This window comes from Aulostomus chinensis, chromosome 1 (assembly GCF_037954235.1).
Source record: "Aulostomus chinensis isolate RoL2024-O1b breed Wild chromosome 1, RoL_Achi_v1.0, whole genome shotgun sequence".
NCBI classification, from domain to species: Eukaryota; Metazoa; Chordata; class Actinopteri; order Syngnathiformes; family Aulostomidae; genus Aulostomus; species Aulostomus chinensis.
Window position 1 is genome coordinate 18,199,520 of NC_141320.1, and position 18,766 is coordinate 18,218,285.

The 18,766-nt window shown below is 40.9% G+C and overlaps 1 non-coding gene across 1 annotated transcript; it reads right to left on the minus strand.

Moving 5' to 3' along the window:
* Window positions 1-16,185: 16,185 nt before the first annotated feature.
* trnal-uag (transfer RNA leucine (anticodon UAG)) lies at window positions 16,186-16,267 on the minus strand. Its single transcript has one exon. It is a non-coding gene; the product is annotated as a tRNA-Leu (tRNA).
* Between the last annotated feature and the right edge of the window lie 2,499 nt (window positions 16,268-18,766).

Here is an 18,766-nt window from a genome sequence, read left to right on the forward strand (position 1 = left end):
GATCGTAGCAACTCTCACTACATCACTGTCGCATCATTTTGACATTTGTAGCAACTCTCATTACATCACTGTAGCATCATTTCTTAGGTTAGTAGCAACTCCCATGACATCACTATAGCATCATTTTGAGGTTTGTAGCAACTCTCACTACATCACTGTAGCATCATTTCGAGGTTTGTAGCAACTCTCACTACATTACTGGAAGCTTCAGTTTGAGCATCGTAGCAACTCTGCCTACATCACTGTAGCATCATTTCTTTGGTTAGAAGCAATTCTCATGACATCACTTTAGCACGATTTTGAAATTACTATCAACTCTCACCACAACACTGTCAGCATAATTTCTTCGGTTCGTAGCAACTGTCATAACATCACTGTAGCATCATTTTGAGGATCGTAGCAACTCTCACCACATCACTGTCAGAATCATTTTGAGATTAGTATCTACTCTCACTTCGTCATTGTCGCATCATTTTGAGGATAGTAGCAACTCTCATTACATCACTGTAGCATCATTTTGAGGTTCGTAGCAACTATCACCACATCACTGTAGCATAATTTCTGAGGTAAGTAGCAACTCTCATTACATCACTTTTGCATGATTTTGAAATTACTATCAACTCTCAGCACATGACTGTAGCATCATTTCTTAGGTTTGTAGCAACTCTCATTACATCACTCTAGCATCATTTGGACATTTGTAGCAACTCTCATTACATCACTGTCGCATCATTTTGAGGATAGTCGCAACTCTCACGACATTACTGTAGCATCATTTTAAGGTTCGTAGCAACTCTCATTACATCACTGTAGCATCATTTCTTAGGTAAGTAGCAACTCTCACCACATCACTGTAGCATCATTTTGAGGATCGTTGCAACTCTCATTACATGACTGTCGCATCATTTTGACATTTGTAGCAACTCTCATTACATCACTGTAGCATCATTTCTTAGGTTAGTAGCAAATCTCATTACATCACTTTAGCATCATTTTGACATTTGTATCAACTCCCATTACATCACTGTTGCATCATTTCTGAGTTTAGTAGCAACTCCCATGACATCACTGTAGCATCATTTTGAGGTTCGTAGCACCTCTCACGACATTACTGGAGCATCATTTTGAGGTTCGAAGCAACTCTCGCTACATCACTGTAGCATCAGTACTTAGGGAAGTAGCAACTCTCATTACATCACTTTAGCATGATTTTGAAATTACTATCAACTCTCACCACATCACTTGAGCATCATTTCTTAGGTCAGTAGCAATTCTTATGACATCACTGTGGCATCGTTTAGAGGTTTTAAGCAACTCTCACTACATCACTTTACATCACTTTCAGCATCATTTTGAGGTGAGTAGCAACTCTCACTAAATGACTGTAGCATCATTTTGAGGTTTTAAGCAACTCTCAATACATCACTGTAGCTTCATTATGAGCTTCATAGCAAGTATCACATTAGTGTCAGGATCATTTTGAGCTTCGTAGCAACTCTCACTACATCACTGTCGCATTATTTCTGAGGTTAGTAGCAACTCTCATTCCATCACTTTAGCATCATTTCTTAGGTTCGTAGCAACTCTCATTACATCACTGAAGCATCATTTTTAGGTTCGTAGCAACTCTCACTTCATCACTGTAGCATCATTTTGAGGATAGTAGAAATTCTCACGACATCACTGTAGCATCATTTTGAGGTTTTTAGCAACTCTCACTACATCACTTTCAGCATCATTTTGAGGTTAGTCGCAACTCTAATTACATCACTGTAGCATCATTTTGAGATCATTAGCAATTCTTCCGACATCACTGTCGCATTATTTTGAGGTTCGTAGCAACTCTTACTACATGACTGTTGTATTATTTTGAGGTTATGTAGCAACTCTTACTACATGACTGTCAGAATCACTTTGAGGTTGTTCAAAACACTTACTACATTACTGTAAGCATCACTGAGTTTTTTTGGAAATATCGCTACATTGCTGTTAGTATCATTTTGAGTTTATTAGCAATTCTTACGACATCACTGTCGCATTATTTTGAGGTTCGTAGCAACTCTTACTACATTACTGTTGTATTATTTTGAGGTTATTAGCAACTCTTACTACATGACTGTCAGAATCACTTTGAGGTTGTTCAAAACACTTACTACATTACTGTAAGCATCACTGAGTTTTTTTGGAAATATCACTACATTGCTGTTAGTATCATTTTGAGTTTATTAGCAATTCTTACGACATCACTGTCGCATTATTTTGAGGTTCGTAGCAACTCTTACTACATTACTGTTGTATTATTTTGAGGTTATTAGCAACTCTTACTACATGACTGTCAGAATCACTTTGAGGTTGTTCAAAACACTTACTACATTACTGTAAGCATCACTGAGTTTTTTTGGAAATATCACTACATTGCTGTTAGTATCATTTTGAGTTTATTAGCAATTCTTACGACATCACTGTCACATTATTTTGAGGTTATTAGCAACTCTTACTACATTACTGTCGGCATCATTTTTAGGTTACTCGCAACTCTAACCACATGACTGTCAGCATCACTTTGAGGTTATTTGATACTTTCACTACATTACTTTCAGCATCACTTTGAGTTTATGAGCAACTATGACTACATTACTGTTAGCATCATTTTGAGTTCATTAGCAATTCTTCCGAAATAATTGTCGCACTATTTTGAGGTTAGTTTCAACTCTTCCTACATTACCGTCAGCATCATTTTGAGTTCATTAGCAATTCTTACGACATCACTGTCGCATCATTTTTAGATCATTAGCAATTCTTCCGACATCACTGTCGCATTATTTTGAGGTTATTAGCAACTCTTACTACATCACTGTCGCATTATTTTGAGTTCATTAGCAACTATCACTACATCACTGTAAGCATCATTTTGAGGTTATTAGCAACTATCACTACATTACTGTTAGCATTATTTTGACTTCATTAGCAATTCTTACGACATCACTGTCGCATCATTTTGAGATCATTAGCAATTCTTCAGACATCACTGTCGCATTATTTTGAGGTTATTAGCAACTCTTACGACATTACTGTCCGCATCATTTTTAGGTTACTCGAAACTCTAACAACATGACTGTCAACATCAATTTGAGGTTATTCGAAACCTTCACTACATTACTTTTAGCATCATTTTGAGTTCATTAGCAATTCTTACGACATCACTGTCGCATCATTTTGACATCATTAGCAATTCTTCTGAAATCACTGTCGCATTGTTTTGAGGTTATTAGCAACTCTTACTACATTACTGTCCGCATCATTTTTAGGTTACTCGAAACTCTAACAACATGACTGTCAACATCACTTTGAGGTTATTCGAAACTTTCACTACATGACTGTTAGAATCATTTTGAGTAAATTAGCAATTCTTACTCCATTACTGTCGCATCATTATGAGATCATTAGCAATTCTTCCGACATCACTCTCGCATTATTTTGAGGTTCGTAGCAACTCTTTCTACATGACATTCAGCATCACTTTGAGGTTTTTCTTAACACTTGCTACATTACTGTCGCATCATTTTGAGTTTATTCGCAATTCTTCTGACATCACTGTCGCATTATTTTGAGGTTCGTAGCAACTCTTTCTTCATGACTGTCAGCATCACTTTGAGGTTGTTCGAAACACTTACTACATTACTGTAAGCATCACTGAGTTTATGAGCAACTATCACTACATTACTGTTAGCATCATTTTAAATTTATTAGCAATTCTTCCGACATCACTGTCGCATTATTTTGAGGTTATTAGCAACTCTTACTACATTACTGTCGGCATCATTTTTAGGTTACTCGCAACTCTAACCACATGACTGTCAGCATCACTTTGACGTTATTCGAAACTTTCACTACATTACTGTTAGCATCATGTTGAGTTCATTAGCAATTCTCACTACACTACACTACACTACACTTTTGAGGTTCGTAGCAACACTTACAGCATTACTGTAAGCATCACTGAGTTTATTAGCAACTATCACTACATTACTGTTAGTATCATTTTGAGTTTTTTCGCAATTCTTACGACATCACTGTTGCATCATTTTGGGATCATTAGCAATTCTTACGACATCACTGTCGCATTATTTTGAGGTTCATAGCAACTCTTACTACATGAATGTCAGCATCACTTTGAGGTTATTCGAAACCTTCACTACATTACTTTTAGCATCATTTTGAGTTCATTAGCAATTCTTACGACATCACTGTCGCATCATTTTGAGATCATTAGCAATTCTTCTGAAATCACTGTTGCATTGTTTTGAGGTTATTAGCAACTCTTACTACATTACTGTCCGCATCATTTTTAGGTTACTCGAAACTCTAACAACATGACTGTCAACATCACTTTGAGTTTATTCGAAACTTTCACTACATGACTGTTAGCATCATTTTGAGTACATTAGTAATTCTTACTCCATTGCTGTCGCATCATTTTGAGATCATTAGCAATTCTTCCGACATCACTGTCGCATTATTTTGAGGTTCGTAGCAACTCTTACTACATTATTGTTGCATTATTTTAAGGTTCATAGCAACACTTACTACATGACATTCAGCATCACTTTGAGGTTTTTCATAACACTTGCTACATTACTGTTAGCATCATTTTGAGTTTATTAGCAATTCTTCTGACATCACTGTCGCATTATTTTGAGGTTAGTAGCAACTCTTACTACCTGACTGTCAGCATCATTTTGAGGGAGTTCGAAACACTTACTACATTACTGTAAGCATCACTGAGTTTATTAGCAACTCTCACTCCATGACTGTTAGCATCATTTTGAGTTCATTAGCAATTCTTACCACATGACTTTCAGCATCACTTAGAGGTTATTCGAAACTTTCACGACATTACTGTCGGCTTCATTTTGAGTTCATGAGCAATTCTTACTACATCACTGTCGCATCATTTTGAGATCATTAGCAATTCTTCCGACATCACTGTCGCATTATTTTGAGGTTCATAGCAACTCTTACTACATGAATGTAAGCATCACTTTGAGGTTATTCGAAACCTTCACTACATTACTGTTAGCATCATTTTGAGTTCATTAGCATTTCTTCCTACATCACTGTCGCATCATTTTTCGATCATTAGCTATTTTTCCGACATCACTGTCACATTATTTTGAGGTTCATCGCAACTCTTACTACATGACTGTCAGCATCACTTTGAGGTTATTCGGAACCTTCACAACATTACTGTCGGCATCATTTTTAGATCGTTAGCAATTCTTATTTTGAGGTTAGTAGCAACTCTTTCTTCATGACTGTCAGCATCACTTTGAGGTTATTCAAAACACTTACTACATTACTGTAAGCATCACTGAGTTTATTAGGAACTATCACAACGTTACTGTTAGCGTCATTTTGAATTTATTAGCAATTCTTACGACATCGCTGTCGCATCATTTTGGGATCATTAGCAATTCTTACGACATCACTGTCGCATTATTTTGAGGTTATTAGCAACTCTTACTACATTACTGTCAGCATCATTTTTAGGTTACTCGCAACTCTAACCACATGACTGTCAGCATCACTTTGAGGTTATTCGAAACTTTCACTACATTACTTTTAGCATCATGTTGAGTTCATTAGCAATTCTCACTACACTACACTACACTACACTACACTTTTGAGGTTCGTAGCAACACTTACAGTATTACTGTAAGCATCACTGAGTTTATTAGCAACTATCACTACATTACTGTTAGTATCATTTTGAGTTTTTTAGCAATTCTTACGACATCACTGTTGCATCATTTTGGGATCATTAGCAATTCTTACGACATCACTGTCGCATTATTTTGAGGTTATTAGCAACTCTTACCACATGACTGTCAACATCACTTTGAGGTTATTCGAAACTTTCACTACATTACTGTCGGCATCATTTTGAATTCATTAGCAATTCTTACTACATCACTGTCGCATCATTTTGAGATCATTAGCAATTCTTCCGACATCACTGTCGCATTATTTTGAGGTTCATAGCAACTCTTACTACATGAATGTCAGCATCACTTTGAGGTTATTCGAAACCTTCACTACATTACTTTTAGCATCATTTTGAGTTCATTAGCAATTCTTACGACATCACTGTCGCATCATTTTGAGATCATTACCAATTCTTCTGACATCACTGTCGCATTATTTTGAGTTTCCTAGCAACTCTTAGTACATGACTGTCAGCATCACTTAGAGGTTATTCGAAACTTTCACGACATTACTTTTAGCACCAGTTTGAGTTCATTAGCATTTCTTACTACATCACTGTCGCATGATTTTTAGATCATTAGCATTTCTTACTACATCACTGTCGCATCATTTTTCGATCATTAGCTATTTTTCCGACATCACTGTCGCATTATTTTGAGTTCATTAGCAATTCTTACCACATGACTTTCAGCATCACTTAGAGGTTATTCGAAACTTTCACGACATTACTGTCGGCTTCATTTTGAGTTCATGAGCAATTCTTACTACATCACTGTCGCATCATTTTGAGATCATTAGCAATTCTTCCGACATCACTGTCGCATTATTTTGAGGTTCATAGCAACTCTTACTACATGAATGTAAGCATCACTTTGAGGTTATTCGAAACCTTCACTACATTACTGTTAGCATCATTTTGAGGTCATTAGCATTTCTTCCTACATCACTGTCGCATCATTTTTTGATCATTAGCTATTTTTCCGACATCACTGTCACATTATTTTGAGGTTCATCGCAACTCTTACTACATGACTGTCAGCATCACTTTGAGGTTATTCGAAACCTTCACAACATTACTGTCGGCATCATTTTTAGATCGTTAGCAATTCTTATTTTGAGGTTAGTAGCAACTCTTTCTTCATGACTGTCAGCATCACTTTGAGGTTATTCAAAACACTTACTACATTACTGTAAGCATCACTGAGTTTATTAGGAACTATCACAACGTTACTGTTAGCGTCATTTTGAATTTATTAGCAATTCTTACGACATCGCTGTCGCATCATTTTGGGATCATTAGCAATTCTTACGACATCACTGTCGCATTATTTTGAGGTTATTAGCAACTCTTACTACATTACTGTCAGCATCATTTTTAGGTTACTCGCAACTCTAACCACATGACTGTCAGCATCACTTTGAGGTTATTCGAAACTTTCACTACATTACTTTTAGCATCATGTTGAGTTCATTAGCAATTCTCACTACACTACACTACACTACACTACACTTTTGAGGTTCGTAGCAACACTTACAGTATTACTGTAAGCATCACTGAGTTTATTAGCAACTATCACTACATTACTGTTAGTATCATTTTGAGTTTTTTAGCAATTCTTACGACATCACTGTTGCATCATTTTGGGATCATTAGCAATTCTTACGACATCACTGTCGCATTATTTTGAGGTTATTAGCAACTCTTACCACATGACTGTCAACATCACTTTGAGGTTATTCGAAACTTTCACTACATTACTGTCGGCATCATTTTGAATTCATTAGCAATTCTTACTACATCACTGTCGCATCATTTTGAGATCATTAGCAATTCTTCCGACATCACTGTCGCATTATTTTGAGGTTCATAGCAACTCTTACTACATGAATGTCAGCATCACTTTTAGGTTATTCGAAACCTTCACTACATTACTTTTAGCATCATTTTGAGTTCATTAGCAATTCTTACGACATCACTGTCGCATCATTTTGAGATCATTACCAATTCTTCTGACATCACTGTCGCATTATTTTGAGTTTCCTAGCAACTCTTAGTACATGACTGTCAGCATCACTGAGAGGTTATTCGAAACTTTCACGACATTACTTTTAGCACCAGTTTGAGTTCATTAGCATTTCTTACTACATCACTGTCGCATGATTTTTAGATCATTAGCATTTCTTACTACATCACTGTCGCATCATTTTTCGATCATTAGCTATTTTTCCGACATCACTGTCGCATTATTTTGAGGTTCATCGCAACTCTTACTACATGACTGTCAGCATCACTTTGAGGTTATTCGAAACCTTCACAACATTACTGTCGGCATCATTTTTAGATCGTTAGCAATTCTTATTTTGAGGTTTGTAGCAACTCTTTCTTCATGACTGTCAGCTTCACTTTGAGGTTGTTCAAAACACTTACGACATTACTGTAAGCATCACTGAGTTTATTAGGAACTATCACTACGTTACTGTTAGCGTCATTTTGAATTTATTAGCAATTCTTACGACATCGCTGTCGCATCATTTTGGGATCATTAGCAATTCTTACGACATCACTGTCGCATTATTTTGAGGTTATTAGCAACTCTTACTACATTACTGTCAGCATCATTTTTAGGTTACTCGCAACTCTAACCACATGACTGTCAGCATCACTTTGAGGTTATTCGAAACTTTCACTACATTACTTTTAGCATCATGTTGAGTTCATTCGCAATTCTCACTACACTACACTACACTACACTACACGTTTGAGGTTCATAGCAACACTTACAGTATTACTGTAAGCATCACTGAGTTTATTAGCAACTATCACTACATTACTGTTAGTATCATTTTGAGTTTTTTAGCAATTCTTACGACATCACTGTTGCATCATTTTGGGATCATTAGCAATTCTTACGACATCACTGTCGCATTATTTTGAGGTTATTAGCAACTCTTACCACATGACTGTCAACATCACTTTGAGGTTATTCGAAACTTTCACTACATTACTGTCGGCATCATTTTGAATTCATTAGCAATTCTTACTACATCACTGTCGCATCATTTTGAGATCATTAGCAATTCTTCCGACATCACTGTCGCATTATTTTGAGGTTCATAGCAACTCTTACTACATGAATGTCAGCATCACTTTGAGGTTATTCGAAACCTTCACTACATTACTTTTAGCATCATTTTGAGTTCATTAGCAATTCTTACGACATCACTGTCGCATCATTTTGAGATCTTTAGCAATTCTTCTGACATCACTGTCGCATTATTTTGAGTTTCCTAGCAACTCTTAGTACATGACTGTCAGCATCACTTTGAGGTTATTCGAAACCTTCACATTACTGTCGGCATCATTTTTAGATCATTAGCAATTCTTCCGACATCACTGTCGCATTATTTTGAGGTTCGTAGCAAGACTTACTACATTACTGTAAGCATTATTTTGAGTTCATTAGCAATTCTTACTACATCACTGTCGCATTATTTTGAGGTTTGTAGTGTGGCAAGGCGAGCGGTGGGGAACAGTTGCCGACAACGCCACCTGGGGGCTTTCACCCCAGGATATAAACAAAATTTCAAAATGACCAGGCTTCCATTTGAACAAAGGCACACAGTTCGAGAGATACAACAGGAAAGGATCGTGATTTCCAATTATAAAATACTTTTATTAGAAAAATAGTTTAAAATGAGCAACAGACTAAATGAATACCAATGGATATAATAAGGAGTGCAAGAGGAATTACCGAAAGGAAAAGGGGACAGGACTTGGGCTTACCACGACAGCGGTAACGAAAAGGGGAGGGATCCAAAAAAGCTACACTGCGCCCGTGACACAGCAAACCAAAAAAACATGAATAAGGAACCACCACCAGAGGGACCGCTGCCGCTCTGGGCCCTCAACACCTGTCAAAGAAAAGAAAAGAACACCATCAAAAACATGAAATCAAGGCAACCCTCACACACGAACCAAATATCACTACCACAAATAACCCAACAGAAACTGTTTTAAATCCAAATGATCAAAATGGGGAGCAAAAGGCACTAATAATAATAATAATAATAATAATAATAATAATAATAATAATAAGGGTTCTAAACAATAAATCAAATGTAACCCACAAAAACTAACAGTAATAATTCAAAGAAAGAAATAACAAATAGAAAAGGAATAAACTCAAGTAATTTAGGAAATGTCTGCCCCTCTTATAAAAACCAGGCCCCAAGGGGGATGGCTCAGCGCCGATGAGGGTCGGGATGCCCTCTCTTGGCCCACGTTGAGGCTCTTATAAAGGCCGTAGTGCACGGCTTTAACCGCCGTTACTGGGAGCAGCGTTAGTTATGAGCCGAATCAGCAATCGTATAATTTTGAGATCATGAGCAATTCTTCCGACATCACAGTCGCATTATTTAGAGGCTTGTAGCAACTCTTACTACATGACTGTCAGCATCATTTTGAGGGAGTTCGAAACACTTACTACATTACTGTAAGCATCACTGAGTTTATTTGCAACTATCACTACATTACTGTTAGCATCATTTTGAGTACATTAGCACTTCTTACTACATCACTGTCGCATCATTTTGAGGTTCGTAGCAACTCTTTCTACATGACTGTAGCATCATTTTGAGGGAGTTCGAAACTTGCACTACATTACTGTAAGCATAAACATTTCCTACCGGAGAGCAGAATCGTGGCGTCAGACGAGGCAGGAGGAGGAAGCCCACAGCCCAGACTACACAAACGATGGCCGGAAGAGGATAATCAGAACACCACAGATCATCGGCAGCTTGATATGAAAGGCAGACAACTACGCGTCTTACCCACAGAAAGCGCACCACGCACACACCGGCCCAAGGGAGACAGCCCAGCTCCCGGTAACACCACACCGCTGGACGGAGCAAAACTGGAGTAAACAGGGGGCCCAAGACACTGAATAATGGAGCAGAGCAAGCATGCATACCTTTGTTTGTAACCGATCTGCTGACCAGCGAGACGCCACCACGCACGGCTGTCAGCTCCGTAAAGGAGGGAGAGGAAGTGGAAAGGACGGAGAAGGGTCGGACCAGGTCTATTTCTAGGTGACCACTCACTATCGTCTGCCACACTGCCCCTCATGGTGGGGAGTGTAGCGCTATCCTGCCACAGTACATTTGTTTCATTCTTTTGCTCTTGCACTTTCATTAAAATGGACTTGACTTGAGAATGTTTTGTTTCAAAATATAGATGAATTCCCAGATTTATAGGTATCATGAGTATGAAGTTGCACTTGCACCCGGTGGGAAAATGTCCTCTGCATTTGCGTCTCACTATGTAGGAGCAGTGGTAGCAGTGTCAGCCTGGGGGCTTGGTCAAGATCAATGACAGGAGTAGCAGACAGGTAATATCCATAGCATGCATGTTGTTTGAGAGGAGTAAGGGTACACTGTTGGTCTCTCACCTGATGCGCTGTCATCAGCACAAATGATCTGTTCCTAAACATCAAAATCTACCATCCCCCCTGATTGTTTTTTACAACTCGAGTACTGGTTAACACTTTAGAAAGCCTTCATTCAGAGCTGTGAAGAACCTTGAACCTGATATCCCAGACATCAAAGTGGGCCACTAACCACTGACCCTGAGATCAAAGTGAGCGCTCTGATCTCAGAGGTCTGGAATATTTCCCATCCCATGGCCCTTCAAATAAGACCCCTGTGTCACTGTCTCAAAATTTTCAACCGTATTTGTTTGTTAAATTAAAACCAGACGACCACTGTGGTCCTTTTTACACGGTAAGTAAAGCACAGATGCCCTGGTGGACCTGTTTGCACCCTGGACTTTGAATCCAGTGACCTGAGTCCAAGTCTCAGTTCCAGCAGGTTTCCTGCAGCCTTCAGCAGAGCTGCCATGTTTCTCTGTAGAGAACTAAGTGATGCTCTCAGCAGGTTGAGGGCACCACCAACAAGTGAGGTATGAACCTCTGACTTCCTTCTTGTCAAACAGGAAACTCCTAATACCTCATTTGAGTAAAGTACCTCATATTCCTGACATCCAAGTAGTAGTGAAGTGGAGGAAGAAGGGAGGAGATCTCCAACAGGATCCTTCTTTCCTCTGTCCTCCTTGATCTCATGGATCACCACAGTCAAGGGGAGACCCAAGCTCCCGGATGGATCTGGCACTCAGGAACTGCTGAGTTTTCCAGTGGACTTTGTTCCATCCATGGTTCAGGAACAGGACTCCTCCTGGTTAACCTGGTATCTTTCCACCCAACTGTGGGTTCTTGGAGAATTTTTCATGTCATGTCAAGAAATCAGGCTGATGGGTTTTTCAATGAGAGAAATTCTGGTAACTTAATTAAGTGGCATGTTTGTTGAAGCAGTAATTAACTGATAAATTAAGGAAGGCCTGGCCAGTCTTTGCTCCCAGGTCATACGATGGAGTTAGAAAGTCCTGAATAAATCTGGAGTTCCTTGATTTCCTTGTGGTTCATGTTCCTTTTGCCAATGTAGTCTGGAACAAGAGCAAGATGAACCTCCAAATATCAACAGGTTGATTGCAGGTGATGTCAAGTGGTATTTAGAGGAACCTCCTCCTTGTGTTTGGTTACATGGTGGAATGGTGAGCACTCTGGACTCTGGATCCAGTGATCCCAGTTCAAGTCTTGGTGGGACCTTCCTGTCTGGAATGTGTCCCATGTAACAAACTGATCAAGAGATGTTATGTGGTTCAAATGTTCTGGTTCATTTCTTGTCCTTTAGAAAAATGAAAATCATTTCTTACTGCCATGAACTCAACTCTGCCCTGTGTCACTGTCTAAAAATCATCATTTGTTTGTGAAAAAATCAGGGTATGTTTGTCAGACCTTTCCCCAAATCATCATTTGTTTGTGGAAATTAGATCCAGAAAACCACTGCAGTCCCTCATACATGCTTAGTGCCATAGTTTGTCTCACACGTTTCATCTTTGATGGTTCCATGGTGGAATGGTGAGCACTCTGGACTCTGAATCCAGTGATCCCAGTTCAAACCTCAGTGGGACCTCCAGCAGGTCTCTGACAGGTGTTGATAGAGGAGTTGAGGCTGCTGACTCCAGTGGAAGACACCATCACCAATGATGTTTCGAAGCTCTCAGCTCCTTCAGTCACATGACTGGGTCATCCTGTCATGTCAGTGGCCCGGGTTCAATTCCCGGTCAGGGAATGAGTTATTTAGAGGTTGAGGGAGAGGTGATCAGGTGGTCCACATGATGGTGGAGGTGATGAACTGTGAATCCATCATGGCTCCACTCTCACCCCCATTGTAGTGTCCTTGGTTCACTCTGCCATGGCCCCATGTTGAAGGGTGACTGTCTCATTCAGGTTCAACCCTTTGTTAGACTCTATTAAGTCACTGACTCCAGCAAGGACAAACTCTGTAATCCTCCTTAGTAGCTTTGGTTCCTTGCAGCACAGAAAGTCCATTCACTGATGTAGAAACTGGAAAACTTAGAGCTCCGTTCCTTCCTCCATTGAGCAGAACAGAGAGCAGAGAGCAGTTCCTCCTACAGTTCTCAGAAAGTCTGAGGGCACCAAAGACAGGAGGGAAATGCAATCAGTGTTGAATTCATTTACATTTCTTATATTTGATAAAAGCTAGAACTTAATAAGCTGCCATCAACCTTGATGACCAACTCCTTCACTGTGTGGTTCAGAGTCCCTGGTTTGATTTGTGTCAGGACTTCAGAAGCTCCAATCCTCTCTAAGTTCTAGTGAGAGTGGAAGAGATTATAAATGAGAGAAGCAGGGCCCTCACTCAGAACTGAACCAGCTCAGTTGGGAGAGCCTTAGACTGAAGATCTAAAGGTCCCTGGTCCGATCCCAGGTTTCAGCAGAGGAGCAGCATTGACTTTACTTTCCAGTGGAGGAACTGCAGACATGAAGGAAACTAACATCTTGTCCTGTGCATTCTTGTGACATTCAGGACATTTTTGGAGCCTCTTGTTGGATTTTGCCACAGAGAATCAGAGCCAATCAAAAGCATGGTGGACTTTAACATGGAGGACTGAACAAGTCAAGAAAGCATCAGTTTGACCTTCACAGGTGTTTCTGTTCCTGTCTCAATGCTGTAGAAAGAGCCTGAGGAGCTCAGACGGTAGAGCATCAGACTTTTAATGTGAGGGTCCAGGGTTCAAGTCCCTGTTCAGGTGCTGTGGAGGTTCCAGTGTTTGACAACATGGTACTGGATGAAGTTCAGTGTTGAACAAACTGTCAACATTAAAAGTAGAAGTGTTCTTGTCTTGCCACTGTGAGACAGTCGCTAGAAAACTGACCAACAATAATTTCATGTGGCATGCAATTTACAAAAGACCACAAATGACACTGGTCAAGTCAGTTTTATTTGTATTGCGCCAAATCACAACAAAAGTTCTCTCATGACTCTTCACTAGTAGAGCAGGTCTAGAACCAAACTCCTTCAATGAACCTCCACCCAACAATTCTCCACCAGCAGCACATCCTGCAACAGCGGCGACAAAAACCTTCCTTTTAACAGACAGGAACGTCGAGCAGATCCAGGATCAGTGGGGACGGCCTTCTGCTTTGACCGGTTGGAGGGAAAGAGAGCAGGAGAGCGGGGCAGAGACAAAGACAGATAATGGAGGAAGACAGATATGCAGAAGGAAAGAGTGGGACAGAGATAAAGAGAGAGAGAAGTGAAGAGACTGATGGACAGACGGTGAGCAGGTGGAGCTACGGGTGGCAGCTTGAGCCTCTTCAGATCTGCAGCCTCCTCCAGCAGCACCCACATCTGGGATGAGGGGAGCCTGAAGGCTCTGGAGAAGGAGACGAGTTAGTAATACATATGAGTATGATTTATGTATGACAAATATAGGAGGACAGAGAGGAGGAGAGAGAAGCCCAGTGCACCATGGGAGATCCCCCAGCAGTCTAAGCCTTTAGCAGCATATCTAAGGGCCAGCCTAAGCAGCCCAACTATAAGCCTGATCAAAAAGGAAGGTCTTTCGTCTGCTCTTATAGGTCAAGAGGGTGTCTGCATCCTGGACTGAAACTGTGAGACGGTTCCACAGGAGGGGAGCCTGATAGCTGAAGGCTCTGGCTCCCAGTCTACTTTTAGAAACTCTAGGAACCACCAGTAACCCCGCATCCTGGAAGTGAAGGGTTCTAGCTGGATAATAGGGGACTAGGAGCTCTGTCAGGTATGAAGGAGCCTGACTGTTGAGGACTTCGATGGTAGAAGGGGAATTTTGAATTCTCTTCTAAATTTGACAGGGAGCCATGCAGAGAGGCCAGTACAGGAGAGACATGGTCTCTTCTACTAGTTCTAGTCAGGCAGCAGCGTTCTGGACCAGCTGGAGAGTCTTTAGGGACCTCCTGGTGCAGCCTGATAGGAGGGAATTGCAGTAATCCAGCCTGGAAGTGACAAAGGCATGGACTAGTTTTTCTGCATCTTTTTGAGACAGGATGTGTCTGATCTCAGCAATGTTTCACAAATGAAAGAAAGCAGTCCTCGAAATTTGCTGAATGTGGGCATGAAAGGACAGATCCTGATCAAAGAGACCTCCTCGGTTCCTTAGGGTGGTGCTGGGGGGCCAAGGTGATACCTTCCAGGGTACCTGTCTCATTAGATAAACTTGTAAAGTGTCATGAGATAACTTCTGTTGGGATTTGGCACAAAATAAATAAAATTGACTTGACTTGACTTTGAAGTTAGAATTAAATTTAAAGTAGAAAACTCTCCCCTCTTCAATCCTGTCACTCAGTGTTGTAAACTGTTTCAAACAAATTCTACTGTTCAATAGTTCAAGTGTTTCTAATGAAGCTGAATGTTCTCCTCTACTTTCCTCAATTGTGTTTCTTTCATGTCCTCCTGAGATCAAAGACAGAATTCTAGCTACTGTCAAAGCCCTGATGACATCATCAGGAATTCTGACTTTGATCTGGAGACTCTTGCTTTAATCTGAATTTGATCTGACTAATGTTTTAGTTTAGGTTGCATGATACCGACCACCTCATTTCTCCGGATGGACTGGTGACCTGTCCAGGGTGAACCCTGCCTCTTGAACAATGTCACCTGGGATCACCCCCCCCCCCCCCGTGACCCATAAAGGATAAGAATAGAAAGTGGATGGATGACTTCTCCAGTAACGTCCTGCTCACATTGGTCTGTCTTCATTTTGACTCCTCCCACTGCCACAATGTCCAGCCTTTATACTCTTGGTGACTGGGGCCCTGGTTGCTGCAGGCCTCAACACCAGCCTGTGGTTGTGAGCAGGGCAGAACAGAACTGAGAAGTAACCTGGTAGTCAGAGCAGCAGTGCTCAGGTCTGTGGACTCACAGGAGGATTCTTCTTCTGGTCACAGGTTTGACAATACCAGTGGAAGAGAGAGGAGAGGCAGTTAGAGACCTGCCACACCTCTCCAGTGACCTGGGACATGATGGCAGTGGTGGGATTTGAACCCACGCCTCCTCAGAGACTGGAGCCTAAATCCAGCGCCTTAGACCGCTCGGCCACACTACCTCACTGTGCAGTTTAGTGAGTTGGTCTGCTAAAGGCATGTTGAAGAGGAAGTAACATCATGATATAAAACTTATTCTGAAGGGGGACCCCTTCCCTCCACGGTCACAGGAAGTGACAACAGCACCGCTAGAAGCAGGAAAGAAATGGTAAAAGGACTCAGTTTGTACAGAGCCTTTCTACCTCAGCAGCACTCAAGGAGCTGAACAATGTCCTCTCATTCACACACACTCACACACTGATGCTGAAGGCTGCCATGCAAGGAGCCAATCTACTCATCAGAAGTATTTAGGGGTTCAGTATCTTACTCAAGGACACTTTGACATGGTCACCAGGGGTAGTGAGGATGGAACTGGACCCTGGTATCTGCAACGACTCCATCAACTCTTAATCTAGCAGCTCTGCTGGGTCCAACTATTTTACAGAACATTTGACAGACCTGTGGAGCAGTGAGGACACACATGAGTTGATCACATGATCCACTGAAGCACCATTTTACCTGCCACTGAGGTCACCAACATGAGCTGGAGTTGGGACTCTTGAACTGAACCTGGTATCACAGCGACACCTACTGCTGCAAAATGGAACAGCAACATTGAACCAAGTACAGGATTGGAGGGAGACTGATGGTCGCTGTTTGGGTTTTTGAAGGACAAGGAGGGCGTGGGTTCAAGCTGGATTCTCAGAGACGATTTCCCCAACCTCTATATTGGCATCTACACTGTCATCCAGTCATGTGACTGAAGTCATCCAGTCATGTGACTGAAGTCATCCATTCATGTCAGTGATGTCACTTGGCAGGACTCTCATTGCCGTCTCATTCTAGAAAAGAATCCAGACTCCACCTGTGGCTCCATGATAACTGAGGGACCTCTGGTTGGAGGCTGGACGATGATGCAGCAAGAACAAATACCAGTGCCAACCAGATCAACTTAATGGCAGTTTTTGTAGTGATTTGATGCCTCATGAGGAGAAAATTTGGGCACAAATGTTGGACAAGAGTGTTTGTGGAGGGGTGTTTTTGTTGTTGTTCCAGTGTTGTAAGTCACTGTAACTGCAGCTAAAAGATTGAACTTTCTCCAAATGTCCTCAAGATGGTTTCCAATGACATCAGTTGTCACAAGAGGAAGCCTGCATGTAAACACACTCATGAGGAGAACACACACTTGAGAGACATTTGTCTTGCAAAAGCTTCCCAGATCAGGAAAACATGAAACAACACAACAGAAAAATGTCCTTTGTCCATTCTGTGTTGGTGTGACTCAAACTGAGTAGATAATGCAATTTATCATGGTCGTTCAGACCCAACTTGGAGGTTCTGGTTTAAGAAAGCGTTTTTCAGATAATGCAGCAGGAAATGAACTCAGTTAACCTGACATAATGGAGCCATCATTGGATATGACGGTGAGAGGGCTGATCTTATTTTCTCTGAGGTCACCATGGAAAGATCCACCTGGGACCACTTACTGATCTTTGTATTGACGTATTGATCACTGATCAAACACTGAATTATCTTCGAGTGTTTTCAGACTATCTTACATGAGTGTATGTTATTGTTACGATGGTTTCTCTTCCTGGTTCCTGTCAATACATGTGCAGCTGTCGAGTCTTTAACCACTTGTTGGTGCAGCCTGATAATAAAGAACTACAATAGTCCAGCCTAGATGTAACTAATGCATGGAGTTGTAGACAACTGTTGGCCTTCATCCAGCTTTATTGATAAATATAATTGAGTATCATCTGTGTAACAATGGAAATGTATGGACTGTTTCCCAATAATATGACCTAAAGGAAGCATATATAAAGTGAAGACTATCGGCCCCAGCACTGAACCTTGAGGAACACCGTGTTTAACTTTGTATAGAAGATTTATCATTAACGTCTACAAACTGAAATCAACCTGATGAATACGATTGAAACCACTTTAATGTTCCCTGAATGCACAGTTTAATCGTAATAATGGTACACTTCAGAATTAACAGCAGCACATATACATTTGTTGTGTATGTACGCTGAACTTGAACAGTCCGTTGTCCCAATGGAGGCAAGTGAGAGTGAGGCCTGCAGCCAGACTACAAGGTCGGCGCTGCCACCCCAAGGGAGGTGGAGAGGGCAGAGGCAGGGGTCAGGAACACATGGGGGAGGGGAGGATAGTACACGCCATTTACGTCACCAAGGCAGAAGGAGTTCTCCTGGAGGATAAACAATGGGGCAGCCGATAAGGAAGCTGTGGGTTTGGGCGGAGGAGCACACATTCCAATCTGTCTTCTCTTTCAGTCCAATCCAAAATGTAAAGTTAAATTTCTGGTCTTCAACATCACTCTCCTCTTTGCAGAGCGGCCAACTGCTCCGAGATGGTTTCCATCTTGGGTTTCAGTTCAAGAGTCTGTTGTTGCCCCGCTCTGCCAACCTCAGTCATTGCGTTGTCAATGACTGAGGTTGTGTGAGCTGCACATCACATCAAGTGTTGATGCCCACACAAGGGTGTCTTTTCAAAAAGAG